Source organism: Myotis lucifugus, unplaced genomic scaffold, assembly GCF_000147115.1.
Source record: "Myotis lucifugus unplaced genomic scaffold, Myoluc2.0 scaffold_2, whole genome shotgun sequence".
NCBI classification, from domain to species: Eukaryota; Metazoa; Chordata; class Mammalia; order Chiroptera; family Vespertilionidae; genus Myotis; species Myotis lucifugus.
The window spans coordinates 32,006,468-32,020,986 of NW_005871050.1; the positions used below are offsets into that span (position 1 = coordinate 32,006,468).

The 14,519-nt window shown below is 41.6% G+C and overlaps 1 pseudogene; it reads left to right on the plus strand.

Annotated features, from left to right (window-relative positions):
• The first annotated feature begins 2,806 nt into the window (after positions 1-2,806).
• LOC111826892 lies at positions 2,807-3,492 on the plus strand (annotated as a pseudogene).
• Positions 3,493-14,519: the final 11,027 nt, after the last annotated feature.

Below are 14,519 nucleotides of genomic sequence, written 5' to 3' on the forward strand. Positions count from 1 at the left end.
TCAGGCCTGAGGCTTCAACTGCTCCTTTTTTTCCCCTTTTGCTTTTCCCTTGGATAACAGCCCACTGCACTAGTGTTCCTGCCCACTTTCACTGCAGTAGAATTTCAACTACTCATCTGTCACACCTTATAGGTAGTACCATGGTGACTACCTTCTCAGCTTGGAACATAGAACTGGGAAAAGGAACCTCATACCCATTAGTCCACCTCTTCTCTCATCATCTTTCAGCTTGTTTTCGTGACCAGGGATTTTTCTTCCTCTGTGGGGAAAACACATATATCTGTCTCCCGACCAACTAGACAGGAACCTGTACTCTCTTCTATCTTTCACCCAATGTAAATGTAGCCTCCCATAATCAGTCTTTACCTGTCCCCGTAACTATCATATGTGACACAGAAGGGCAGTCCAGATAATCCCTCTCCTCATAACCCTGGGCATCACAGCAGGGGTTAGAACAAACACATGGTGGGGGGCTTAACCACTGCTCTATCATATTTTGAAATCCTGTCTCAGGATCTACAAGAAACCCTAAATGACATTGCCAAAAGTTTAGTTCAAATTCAGGATCAGATAGACTCACTAGCAGCTGTCACCCTTCATAATTGGAAGGACTAGCTAGACCTCCTAAAGGTGAAGAAAGGGGGTCTATGCCTCTTTCTGTTCTGAAAGAAGAAGGTTGTTTTTATGTCAACCAATCCGGCCTCATCAGGGATGCTGCCCAAAAATTAACAGAAAGGGCTGCAAAGATTAGAGAATGTCAATCAAATTCATGGGACTACTGGCTGAAGAATGTAAATTGGTATACCTGGCTACTTCCCTTCATAGGACCATTAACATTCCTGTTCCTCATTCTCTTTTTGGCCCATGTACCGGTATTCTGCGCTATTTTTTATCTTTCCTTCAGGACCACTTTTAAGCCTTCACCAACCAGTCTCTCAGGGAAATCATGCTGCTGCAACCTCTTGCTCCAACCATGAGTTATCTATACAGTGTTCCAGCTGACTACAATCAAAGTCCACCCCCTATGATCTCAACATCCCCCCTCAGCAGGAAGTAACTATGGAAGATAGGACCTTCGTCCCTATTCCATAAAACAAAAAGGCTGGAATGTTAGGTCTGATCAAATAATTAAGTCGATATCCCCTCCCCTGGGAACTGACCTTTAGACCACTTCACAACGGACATTCCCTTTTGTTTAGACCACATTCCACTTGCTAAGAAGACCATTATCCTTCCCCTCAGGACCTTCCTAGCATCTGGACTTTCCCAGAGAATTCTCCACCCAGAAAAAGCCTGCCTAGAGTCCTTTAAAATCTCTGACTCCTCATCCCTGGGTGCTGGCGCCATTTTGGGGCTCAGCCCATCTGGTATCCAGGTGACCTAATAAATTTATAAACCCTTACCACTTTGGCCTCGTGCATTCCTCCAGCGCCCCTAACACAAATAAACTCACAAAAAATTCTTCACAGGTTTGAATGTTTCTTACATTAACAAACCTTAAGCAAATATTTTAAAACTTTATTGACAATACCACGTGTTTTTGTGGAGGTGGAACAACAGGAACACTGATGGCAGAAGTGGCAGTTGGTAAAACTTTGGTAGACAGTTTGGTAGTATCTAATAAGGTTGAAAAAACACATGCTCTATGAACCAGCAATTCCACTCCTATATGTATACTCTATGTGAGCATATGTGCATCAGGAGACAAAAAAATGTTTATTTTTTAAAATATATTTTTATTGATTTCAGAGAGAAAGGGAGAGGAAGAGAGAGACTGAAACTTCAATGATGAGAGAGAATCATTGATTGGCTGCCTCCTGCATTGCCCACACTGGGGATTGAGCCCTGCCCAGAATTGAACCCTGACCTCCTGGTTCATAGGTCAATGCTCAACTATTGAGCAACGCAGGCTGGACAAAAAAAGATGTTTATAATAACATTTTTCATAATTGTCCCAAACTGGAAATGACCCAAATGTGCATCAACAGTAGGATGGATAAATAATTTCTTGTAAATTCATAGAATGGAATGCTGTTACTCAACACTGAAAATGATGAACTAATGCTACATACAAAGTTGAACCTCAGAAATATTACTGTAAGGGGAATGAGCCAGATACAGAAGGATACATACACGGTATTTCTATTTATATAAAATTAAAAAACAGGAAGTACCTCTCCACCTCTGCCCAGGATGGGCGGGTAGTGGGCGAGGCAGGGCCGGAGAACCAGAGCGCGCCCCCCCGCCCCGGGGCCTCTGTACAAAGCAGCCGGCTGAGGAAGTGGTGGTTGGCTGCGAGGGCCCAGTGGGACCCAGGGTACAGAGCGCGTGTGCTGGGCTTCAGGTGCAATCAGGATTGGAAAAGATGCCAGCCCCAGCTGCCACATATGAGAGAATAGTTTACAAAAATCCCTCTGAGCACCACTACATGAAAGTCTGCCTAGAATTTCAAGAACATGGGGTTGGACTGAATGCTGCACAGTTCAAACAGTTGCTTATTTCAGCCCTGAAGGACCTGTTTGGGGAGTGCTCTTGTCATATTGTGGAGCTCTTTGAGCCTGTTAGGATCCTATAAACTTGCAATGGTTCTCAACCTTCCTAATGCCGCGACCCTTTAATACATTTCCTCATGTTGTGGTGACCCCCAACCATAAAATTATTCTCGTTGCTACTTCATAACTGTAATTTTGCTACTGTTATGAATCGTAATGTAAATATCTGATATGCTATATGTGTTTTCCGATGGTCGTGACCCACAGGTTGAGAACCTTTATAGTATAAAAGCAAGAAATGTGTCTTCAGAGTGATTCGGGTTTCTCCATTTCTCCTTGCATTATCTGGTAATAGTAGGGAACTAGTATTGGATTGAATAGTCTTCAATTTCAGAAACATTCCTCTGCTCTCAAAACTATCTTTTGGTGCCAGCATAATGCTTGATGACTGAAACAGGCTCAGTGCTCCTGTTGATGGAATTTGAGGGTGCCGAAGATGTTCTCCGGTATTTCCAGCCATCGTCTTTGGTGGTGTAGCCTTCAGAGGAGAATCTGCCTGAACCAACAAGTTGTAAGCAGGCAGCACTTTCAGCATATGCGCATCCAAGTTGGAGACCGGGCTGAATTCAGCAGAGCCTTCACACAAAGGGATATGGTTGCCTTCTCAGAACTAACAGGGGATGTCAATCCTTTGCATTTAAATGAAGATTTTGCAAAACACACCAAGCTTGGAAAGACAATTGTGCACGGAGTTTTGATCAATGAACTTATTTCAGCTCTCCTGGGATTAAAATGCCAGGCCCAGGCTATGTATTTATTTCCCAGGAAATTCACTTTCCAGCTCCTTTACATGTTGGAGAAGTTGTAGCTTCTGCAGAAGTGAAAAGGCTGAAGCGGTTCATCGCTGTTATTGCTGTGTCATGCTTTGTAAAAGAAAAGTGAAAAGACTGTTATGGAAGGCTGCGTTAAAGTTATGGTCCCAGAAGCTCCCAACCCCTGAAATATGTGTTTAAAGATGCAAGTTCAGGCATCAGTGTTACGGTTATTGAAGAGCCTCTGAGGAAAACGGATTGCTGCTCTTCAACAAGGAGTGGCCAGCAGACCCAGCAGCCCACAGTTGGGGAGGGCAGCAGGTAGCAAGGTGTCCACATGTCCACTTTCTAATTTGGCCTTATGCTTCATATAGACGAGTCTATCATCTAAGTTTGTAAATTTGAAAAAAATAGGGGGAAAGTTATCATTTAGCTCAAGGTTCTTGTTTAAGGATTTCAAAGCAAGTTAAATTTGCATTTGGATAACACAAACTTACCTATATCTGTATAGAATAAATTTCTCAGTGAATTTTTAGCTAGGTAGCATTTAATTTTTGACGGCAATTAGAATAGAAGTTGGGTCATCTTTGAACACCTGTCTTTTACCAATAAATATTCTTAGATACTGTTCTTCAGTAGTTTCTGGGTCAGAGTGTTTTGTAATTTGTTACTGTTTATACCAAGATGGCATCTTGCTTAACCTTCAAGTGGTACATGCCTCTCAGATGGTTTCTTGTTATCAGAGAAAGATTTAAACTCAGTTATGTAAACTCTTGGTCTAATCTATAAAATGGGGCTAATAATACCTACCACAGGATTGTTGGAGATACAAATAGCAAAGCACAAGTCCTAGCCTGTGAACAGTAGCTACTACTATTATTTCTTCTCCCCTGTGAATGAGGTTAGTGGTTTTCCTGAGTTTAAAGCTAACTGGCCTGCAGGTGACATCCAGTCTTTCGGGATGTCAACCAATCTCTTGGTATTTTAAATCTGGAATAGCTCTTGAGTGCAAAATTTCTATTTTAGCAATCCAGATTATTTTCTCCCTTCCTTGATAATGTGGGTTCCCCCCTGTATGTAAATACTGTATACTTACTGTAAAAAATTTTATAAGAAATAAAAAGTATAAGGAACACCGTGGAGGCCAAGTTCTTCAGAGTTGGGGGGCATTAAAGAGAAAATGTGCCTAATGTGTTAGTATTCAATGGTCATCCTCAACACAGCTAACCCTTTTAAGACAATCTGTTACAGAACATGCATGTGGCCCACCTGAATGGCTCTGACCATAGCTAGATGCTTTGATCAGGAAAGTAAGATCAAGTGTAATTGGTTGGATCAACTCACATTTCCTGGAAAAAGGTTTTTTCTCCTAGTAGGTCAGTGACTAGATTTTTATTTTAGTTTTTTACATTAAGGGGATCAGTTAAATGGATTACTTGAAAGAATTAATTCTAGTCACTAGAGGGCAGTGATGTTTGTAAAGTATTTTTAAACTTGTTTAATATTGTACCATACTCTGGTTGGTGACTGAAGTAAAAATAATCAAAATCAATGTGAGAAACAAGGGTGCCATTCTCATGCATTTCAGAATGGGCAGCATTCACAGGCTCAGATCCACTGGAAGAAGGCTTGCTGATAGATAAAACACTGCACATGTTGAAAATTTGATATATGTTGAAAAATGGGGAACTTGCACAAAATGTGGACTTGAAGACATATTTAAATTCTATAGAACTCATTCTCTGACTTAGCAGCAATCTTGAAATGGAGTGTGATATCATCATTAATACTAATAGCCACCATTTCTTCAATACTTGATGTGCCTATTTTCTACATTAACTAATCCTTTGAACAGCTTTGTGAAGTTAAACTTATGTTGTCCTATTTTATAGACATGGAAACAGACTGATGCTATGTGACTTGCCCAGGGTTGTACAGCAAGTATGCAGGAGAGCTGGGATTCAGATGGCCCAGCCTGGCTCCAAACATTTCTTTGTTACATCACCCCGTGTCTTATAATGTTCCCATTACTAAAGTAATGCCAGTTTCTATAATAGTATCTTTTTATGGCCATTGAAAGTATCTGGAAATGTAAAAAAAAAAATTTAAAATAGTGTCTGGGGATTCATATTTGAGTGGTAAAGCTCTAAAGAAAAGTAAACAAGTAAAAGTCATAACTATCACCAGGGTTTTCCTTTAGAGGAAAGAGGTGATTGAGCAGGAGCCCACAGGGATCTCAGGAGTTCTGGCAATGTTCTGTCTCTTGATCTTTATGGTGGTTTTCTTTATAATAACTTGTTATGCTGTATATCAGGGGTCCTCAAACTACGGCCCGCGGGCCACATGCAAATACAAATATTGTATTTGTTCCCGTTTTGTTTTTTTTACTTCAAAATAAGATATGTGCAGTGTGCATAGGAATTTGTTCATAGTTTTTCTTTAAACTATAGTCCGGCCCTCCAAGGGTCTGAGGGACATTGAACTGGCCCCCTGTTTAAAAAGTTTGAGGACCCCTGCTGTATATTTATGCATTATTTGTTTTCCCCTTAAATAAGAATGTTTTAGATCCTGGAGATAATATTAGGATCTATCTCAGGGTTATTGTAAGAAGGAAATGAAATCATGTAGAGCACTTGAAATATTTCTGGCACTTTGTAAGATCTTAAGAAATGATAACTGTTAGGACTGTAGGGCAATACAATCCTTAACGGCCATTTGTGTGTTTCCCGCTACAGGAAAACAAAAGACCAGGAAAAACTTGTCATTTTGATTTGCATCTCAGACTATATAAGGAATGGAAACTGTCCTGAAGGCACCTGATCATGTAACCAACCAGACAACCAAGGGGTCTGGGCTGCCTGTCACTACTTGAGACAATTAAGCAGAGACAGGATTCAATTAATAATGCCAGCAGTATGGAAGAGCAGCAGGTCACCCACAAAAACCTGCTCTGTCTCTCCCCATAAGCCAGCTGCTTATATTGTGTTGAAGGACAAAGATTATGTGGGAAAGTAGGAATCACAGGCATGGGAAAGCAGGCACGGTATAATCATTGCAGTTACAAGTCATGTGGATTGGGCGCGGGGTTCACAGAGGGTGGGTGCCTCTTGGAGCCCCGGGACCAGATTACAGGCAATAGGGACTGAGGGTTGTAAAGAGTGGGTGCCTCCAGGACTAGATTGTTTCAGCCATGAGGTTGTAAATCTTTCCATAATGATAGGCAGTTCTCAGGACAGGAGTATGGACTGCATTCCAATGTTAGCTCCCATGTCCCAGGGCATACAACTCTCAGCCAGGTTAGAATGTGTTTTCTCTAATCAGAACAGAACCATCATGGCTAACAGAGCATGAGTAATATTTCTTACAATTATAGCTGATCCCCAATATTCTACTTCTGTCACTAACAATCACACACCTGCATTCCAAGCCCACCAGTTCAGCCTCCAGACCCACTGACAAAAGTTTCCTGCCAGTGACTGCATATAAGGATGAAACTCCAGCTCCTGAGTGCTGTCATCATGGACACAAAATCCTGGTGGCTGGGTGCTGTGCAGCCATTCCCTCTGGATATCCCATACTCCATCTCCTTTCACTAAATAAATTCCATTTTCTTTAATCACCGTCTGATTTAGCCTACCCACGTGCATCATACACTATATTCACCTTTCACTTCTTAAACACTCATAATGTCTCTCTTTTTTTCCTTATTGATTACGGTATTATACATGTATCCTTACCACCCCTGCCCATTTTCCCCCCACACCCCTGCTCATGCCCTCACCCCCTGGAGTCTGCGTCCATTGGTTAGGCTTATATGCATGCATACAAGTCCTTTGGTTGATCTCTCCCCCTTGCCCCCACCCTCCCCTACCTTCCCTCTGAGGTTTGATGGTTTGATCAATGCTTCTCTGTCTCTGGATCTGTTTTTGTCCATCAGTTTATGTTGCTCATTATATTCCACAAATGAGTGAGATCATGTGGTATTGATCTTTCTCTGACTGACTTATTTCGCTTAGCATAATGCTCTCCAGTTCTATCCATGTTATTGTAAATGGTAGGAGTTCCTTCCTTTTTACAGCAGCATAGTATTCCATTGTGTAGCTGTACCACAGTTTTTCAATCCACTCATCTGCTGATGGGCACTTAGGCTGTTTTCCAAATCTTTGCTATTGTAAATTGTGCTGCTATGAACATAGGGGTGCATATATCCTTTCTGATTGGTGTTTTCAGTTTCTTGGGATATATTTCTAGAAGTGGGATCACTGGGTCAAATGGGGTTCCATTTTTAACTTTTTGAGGTAACTCCATACTGTTCTCCACAGTGGCTGCACCAGTCTGCATTCCCACCAGCAGTGCAGAGGGTTCCTTTTTCTCCACATCCTCTCCAGCACTTGTAATTTGTTGATTTGTTGACGATAGTCATTCTGAGAGGTGTGAGATGGCATCTCCTTGTCATTTTGATTTGCATCTCTCGGATGATTAGTGACTTTGAACATGTTTTCATATGTCTCTTGGCCTTCCTTATGTCCTCTTTCAAAAAGTATCTATTTAGGTCCATTACCCATTTTTTGATTGGGTTGTTTATTTTCCTTTTGTTAAGTTGTGTGAGTTCGCTGTAAATGTAGATTAAACCCTTATCAGAGATAACAGTAAAGACTACATCAAAAAATTATTAGACTTAATAAATGAATTTGGCAATGTAGCAGGATACAAAATTAACACCAAGAAATCTATGGCATTTTTATACACCAATAATGAACTTACAGAAAGAGAGATTTAAAAAATTCCCATTTACCATTGCACCAAAAAAAATTAAGATACCTAGGAATAAACTTAACTAAGGAGGCAAAAGACCTGTACTCAGAAAACTACAGGACACTGAAGAAATAGATAGAGGAAGACATAACAGATATAAGAACATACCGTGTTCATGGATTGGTAAAATCAACATCATTAAAATGTTCTTACTACCCAAAGCAATCTATAGATTCAATGCAATCCCCATTAAAATACCAATGACATATGTCACAGACCTAGAATGAACTCTCCAAAATTTCATCTGGAATAAAAAAAGAGCCCGAATAGCTGCAGCAATCCTGAGAAAGAAGAACAAAGTTGGAGGGATCACAATACCAGATATTAAGCTATTCTATAAAGCCATGGTTCTCAAAACTGCCTGTTACTGGAACAAGAACAGACATATAGACCAATGGAATAGAACAGAGAACCCAGAAATCGACCCAAGCCATTATGCTCAATTAATATTTGACAAAGGAGGCAAGATCATACAATGGAGTAAAGACAGTCTCGTCAGTAAATGGTGTTGGGAAAATTGGACAGATACATGCAAAAAAGTGAAACTAGAACATCAACTTACACCACACACAAAAATAAACTCAAAATGAATAAAGGACTTAAACGTAAGACAGGAAACCATAAAATTACTAGAGGAATCCACAGGCAGCAAAATCTCAGACACATGCTGAAGCAATATCTTTACCAATGCAGCTCCTAGGGCAATGGAATCTAAGGAGACAATAAACATATGAAACTACATCAAAATAAAAAGCATCTGCACAGCAAAAAAAACCATCAACAAAACAAGAAAGCCCACTGCCTGGGAGAACATATTTGTCAATGTTATCTCACAGTGTCTCTTGTCCTGGCTCCTTTCAGCTTGTCCTAACATTAGCTATGTAAACACAATAAAAGTTTGCTATTGTTATTGTTTTTATTTTTAAATATATTTTTTAATTGATTTTTTTTTTACAGAGAGGAAGGGAGAGGGATAGAGAGCCAGAAACATCAATGAGAGAGAAACATCGATAAGCTGCCTCTTGCACACCCCCCTACTGGGGATGTGCCCGCAACCAAGGTACATGCCCTTGACTGGAACCGAACCTGGGACCCTTCAGTCCACAGGCCGACGCTCTATCCACTGAGCCAAACCGGCCAGGGCTTGTTTTTCTTATTTGTTGCCAATACTTCTCAGCTTGCTGTTTGTCTTTTATATCTGTTAATGCTGTCTTTTGGGTTTATGGTGTGGAGCCTGAAAAGAAAGATTCATTTAATGTGTACCCTGAGAAGAAATTTATCTGTTGAGACGAATTCCTTATGGTCAACTGAGGGCCCAAATTGTATAAATAGTAAGACTCTAGTGGCCATTTGCTGATAGGGGCTCCTCATGTACTTTGTATACTGGGAAGAACCTCAGACTGAACTCTTGGCTTCTCACAGTATGCTGTCTGAGTCAACCACTGAAGGAAATGTTGGCTTCAACTTTTTACCAACAGACTGAGACTGGCTCTGTCTAATCAGAATTGCAAAATTTGGATAGCTCATTTATATAAGATGGACCTAATTGATAAAAGATGGTTTCCTCTTTGTCTCCGTGGATCACAATTTAGGTTGCTACCTGAATGTGTGTCTCCTGGGCTGTAGCTCCTTTTTTGCTCAAATAAATGCTTTTTATTCTTTATTACAGTCTAAAATTAATTCTGTTTTACATTTGTCTTTTCTTTGTAATTTATTTATGTTAGGTCACCAAAGGAGGAACACAGGAGGCCAGAGTGGTGAGGGATTACCAATTTATTCGATCATCCAGACACCAGGTGGCTGAGCCTGGATGGCTCCAGTACCCAGTGAGGGGTGTCAGTGGCTTTTAAAGGAATTTTGGTGGGATTTTTCTGGGCTTTGACTTCTTTATGCATACCCAGAGAGGAAAGAATGAAATGTGGTCTCCGCAAGCGAAAAGTGGTCTTCAGCAAAGGGAATGTCCATAGTGAAATGACCTGAAAAACCAGTTCCCGGGGGAAGGGTATCAACTCAATTGTTCCATCAAACCTAACACTTTCATCACTCTTAATCAGAGAAAGCCTTCTCCAATGTAGAGATTTAATAAATATTTGTTTTCTTGCAGTTTTAAAAAGGGTTGCTTTTGAACATTTGATTCTTTTTATTACTTTCATAACAATAAAATATTTTATTAAAGAATTAGTACATACTTGTATAAAATCTCCATTTCTTAAATTGTCTGGAATCCTTATTTAGTGTCATGAGACAAACATCTTTTTTACAGTCAGATACTGAAGTTCCCCTAGCAAGCACCACTAATTGAACAATTCATCCCTTCCCCTCTGACTTTTGCTGCTATCTCCTCTTACAGGTGTTAAATTCACAACCATTTGCACCTAAAGCAAAGACAGGAAACAACCTAGTGCTCAAATAGAATGTGATAATGCAACTGAAGGAGGTGTGGGAGGGTAGGGGGGGTTGGGGTGGGGGCAGATGGTTGCCAGGCAGTAGGTCAGCAAGTTGCAACCCAGAGTAAAAGAAGTAGAAGGTAGAAAAAAGCCTCCATTCTGTCAAACAAGTGTTCCTTAAAGAATCCATTCTTGTGTGTGACATATTTGCTCTTATGATGTTTGGCTAATCACTCCATGTGTGTAGACCTCAGGCTCCTCATGCATCATGTGCAGATTGTGATAGTACCTACATCACAGGGTACTGTGTACCTGAGACCTAACCCAAGCAAGGAGCGCATCCTTTGGAGTCAGTTAGCCAAGCTTCTCATCCCTGGCTCTACTACTAACTGGTCCTAGGTAGTTTCCTAATTTTCCAGCCTGTTTCCTCATCTGAATATGTGGCAACTAATGATAATATTCATAGTAATTATAAAGTAATAGCTATCTTATGGGATTGCTATGAGAATTAAAGAGATACTGCATTTGAAAGGCGACTGGCACATAAATAAGCTTTCAATAAATCACAGTAGTATTGTGGTGATTTTAATTTTTGTCTCTATTATGGAAGGATCAGGAAGAGAAAGAAGGTTCAGCAAAGAAGACTGAGAACTAGGCACAAAAAGGTCTGGGAGGGGAAACTATGAGATGAGTGTCTTGGAAACCAAGGGGGAAAAGTGTTTAGAAGGAAGGATATAATGCAAAAGATTATTCAAACGTTAGTTTCTCCTGACAAAAGACTCATTTCATCTCTGAGCAACTAATGAGAATAAAGAAAGAAAGGAAGGAAAAGACCTATATGAAGACTATCAAACATAAAATTCTCTAAAAGTCGTACATTGGCTAACTCTTAATCTGATCAGAATGCCCTATTGTGCCATGTCTTCCAAATAAAGAAAATACATATTTCTTGAATAAAGGAAAAGCCAGTGTCACACAAAGTGAAATAAAGTTTCTGGTTTTCGTCATTTTGGTGAAATAAAAATTTAAACAATTTCAAGTTTACACAACAAAGAGAATGGAGGAGGGCCGAAAGGGGATGCATCACAGAAGTTTTCAAAGCAGCAATTTATACTGAACCCTAAAGCAGCTCCAATGAAAAGGAGGGTGGTGGAAAGTGTAGCATTTATTTATTTTTCCTTTTACTCTACCTGAGCCCAGAAAGAAATTATGATAGCATGGATTGTTTATCTGAGTAAGTCATTCAATGTGGGAAGGATGTGGAAAATCATTGCACTTTGAAGTAGAAGAGTGGAGCAGCATTTCCCTTACCTTTTTTAAATTTGTTAATTAATTAATTAATTAATTATTTTTTAATCCTCACTCGTATTTTTTCCATTGGTTTTCAGATAGAATGGAAGGGTAGGGAGAGAAAGAGAGGGAAACATCTGTGTGAGAGACACATTGATTGGTTGGCTCCCACAGGCAACCTGACCAGGTCCAGGGATCGAATCCACAACCCAGGTACTTGCCCTTGACCAGGAATCAAAACCCTCAACCCTTCAATCCTCTGGCTGACACTCAGACCACTGAGAAAAACTAGCCAGGGCTCATCACTCATCTTTATTTAGGTGCGGGTAAAAGTTGCGGAAGAGGTCCCTTGGGAGGACAGCTGGGGAATATTAGGAGGCCCTGTGGCTCTAGGAGCCTGAGTGGAGCTACCTCCTGCCTGGAGTGAGGAAGGTGTCCCTTTGGCTTTGGAGAAATGGAGGTCACTGCCAGGGCCCCAGAGGGATGCAAGGAGTGGGCCTCTTTAGCCTTTGCTCCTGGCCAGTGCTCAGCTAAAGGGTTCCAGGCAGAGGGGCCCTCACAGTCTCCTGGCCAAGGGGTGAGGAGGTGGGGCTTACAGCAAACATGGAATGTGGGGTGGGGGAGGAGTGATGGCACAGCAGGGGAGGCTGAGCCTCTACCCGCCTCCACCAAGAGAGAGTGTGAGTGTGTGGCTTGGGGTGGGGGGTTGTAAAATGAGATTGTGGGATCCTGGATGGAGCAGGAGTAAGAAGCCAGGGAGGAGCTGAGGGGTGATTCTGGAAGGAGGAGCCCTTTAAGTCAGGTTCTGGGTGCAGCAGTCCAGGAAAGGCTGCAGTGGGCTTCTTGCAGGGCCTGGCTTCTCTCCCTCCCCCTGGGCCTCAGCCCTCTTTGTCCCTATTAAATGGGCCACCAACTGCTAGCTAACTAGAGCTCCAACACCTCGCTCCCCTCAGGACCACAGGGCCCAGAGTTCTGTGTGAAACCTCTGGGTCTGCAGTTCCTACCAGGCTTCCTGTCCAATTAAATGTGAGTCCCCAGCCTGGTCATCTGCCCCCACCCGCCTCCTCCTCTCTCCTACTCATACATCTATGCTTCCTCTTCACACACCATCTCCCACTGCAGCACCCTGTCCTCTCAGCTTAGTTGGAGCCCCTATTTCCTTCCTGACAAGCTCTCTCAGGTCTGCATTTATTTCACTCCACTCCCTACATTAAATGAAATCATCTCCCTACCAACCTTGTGTTGCTCACAAGGATAGGAATTGATAAAACTGCAAGAAACATGGGACCCTTAGGGACTGAGGTCACATGTCATTTTTTTTAAATTCTCACCCGAGGATACATTTCCATTGGTTTTAGAGAAAGAAGAAGGGGGAGGAGGGAGAGAGAGAGACACACACACAGACATGAGAAACATTGATTGGTTGTCCCCCATACTCGCACTGACCTGGGACCAAACCTGAACCTAGGTATATACCTGACCCGAAATCAAACCCACAACTTTTTTGTGTACAGGATGACACTCCAATGAACTGATCCATGTGGCCAGAGCACACATAATTATTTATCACCCTCCAATCTGAGGCCATGAAATGAAGGTCAGGAAGGTCCTTCTGCGTCTTCTCTCTCCTATTATTGCCCTTAATTCTAAAATGGTATGTGAGTTTTCTAATTCCCTTATTTTTTTTACATGCCCTGACATCCAGATTGCTTTTCATCCTGCCTTGGCTATTCCCATTCTTGGGTCAAGGTGAAGTAAGCTTGGAATTCTTGGGCTGCTAGTGTCCTCTAGTATGCAGCTAGGGTGAGGCTTGGAAGGCCTGAGCCTCCAGGTACCACGGTCCCAAGAGCAGCTAGTTTCTGTGTAATTAGGGAGGAGGCAGAGATGATAGTGTCAGCCCAAAGGACAGTCTTGTTGCTGCTTCCAGGCATTGTCCAGAAACAGCAGTAGCAGCAATCTATGAAATCTACCCAGGAAAGGAAGAGCTGCCCCTTCCCAAAGTGAACAGGAATGGAGCCCCTGAAGTACCCATTTACCATTTTTGCCCCCACCCCTGTCCCATCATCAGATTTCTCAGATGCATTAGAGAAGCATTGGGACATTATTAACAAGTGGATGGGGACTTGACTCAGTGACTTAAGAGACAGATCAATTGTGATAAGGAGCTCTTTGGGAGGAATTCAGTCTTTTTAAAAAATTTCTGTATTGATTAAGGTATTACATATATGTCCTTATTTCCCCATTAACCCCCCCTCACCCCACTCATGCCTTCACCCCCCTGTTGTCTGTGTCTATTGGTTAGGCTTATATGCATGCATACAAGTCCTTTGGTTGATCTCTCCCCCTTACCCCCACCCTACCATACCTTCCCTCTGAGGTTTGATGGTCTGATTGATACTTCTCTGTCTCTGGATCTGTTGTTGTTCATCAGTTTATGTTGTTCATTATATTCCATAAATGAGTGAGATCTTGTGATATTTATCTTCCTCTGACTGGCTTATTTAACTTAGCATAATGCTCTCCAGTTTCAAATGTCCATACTACCCAAAGCAATCTATAGATTCAATGCACTCCCCATTAAAATACCAATGGTATATTTCACAGTCCTAGAACGAACTTTCCAAAGATTCATCTGGAATAAAAAAAGACCCTGAATAGCTGCAACGATCCTGAGAAAGAAGAACAAAGTAGGTGGGATCTCAATACCAGATATCAAGCTGTAT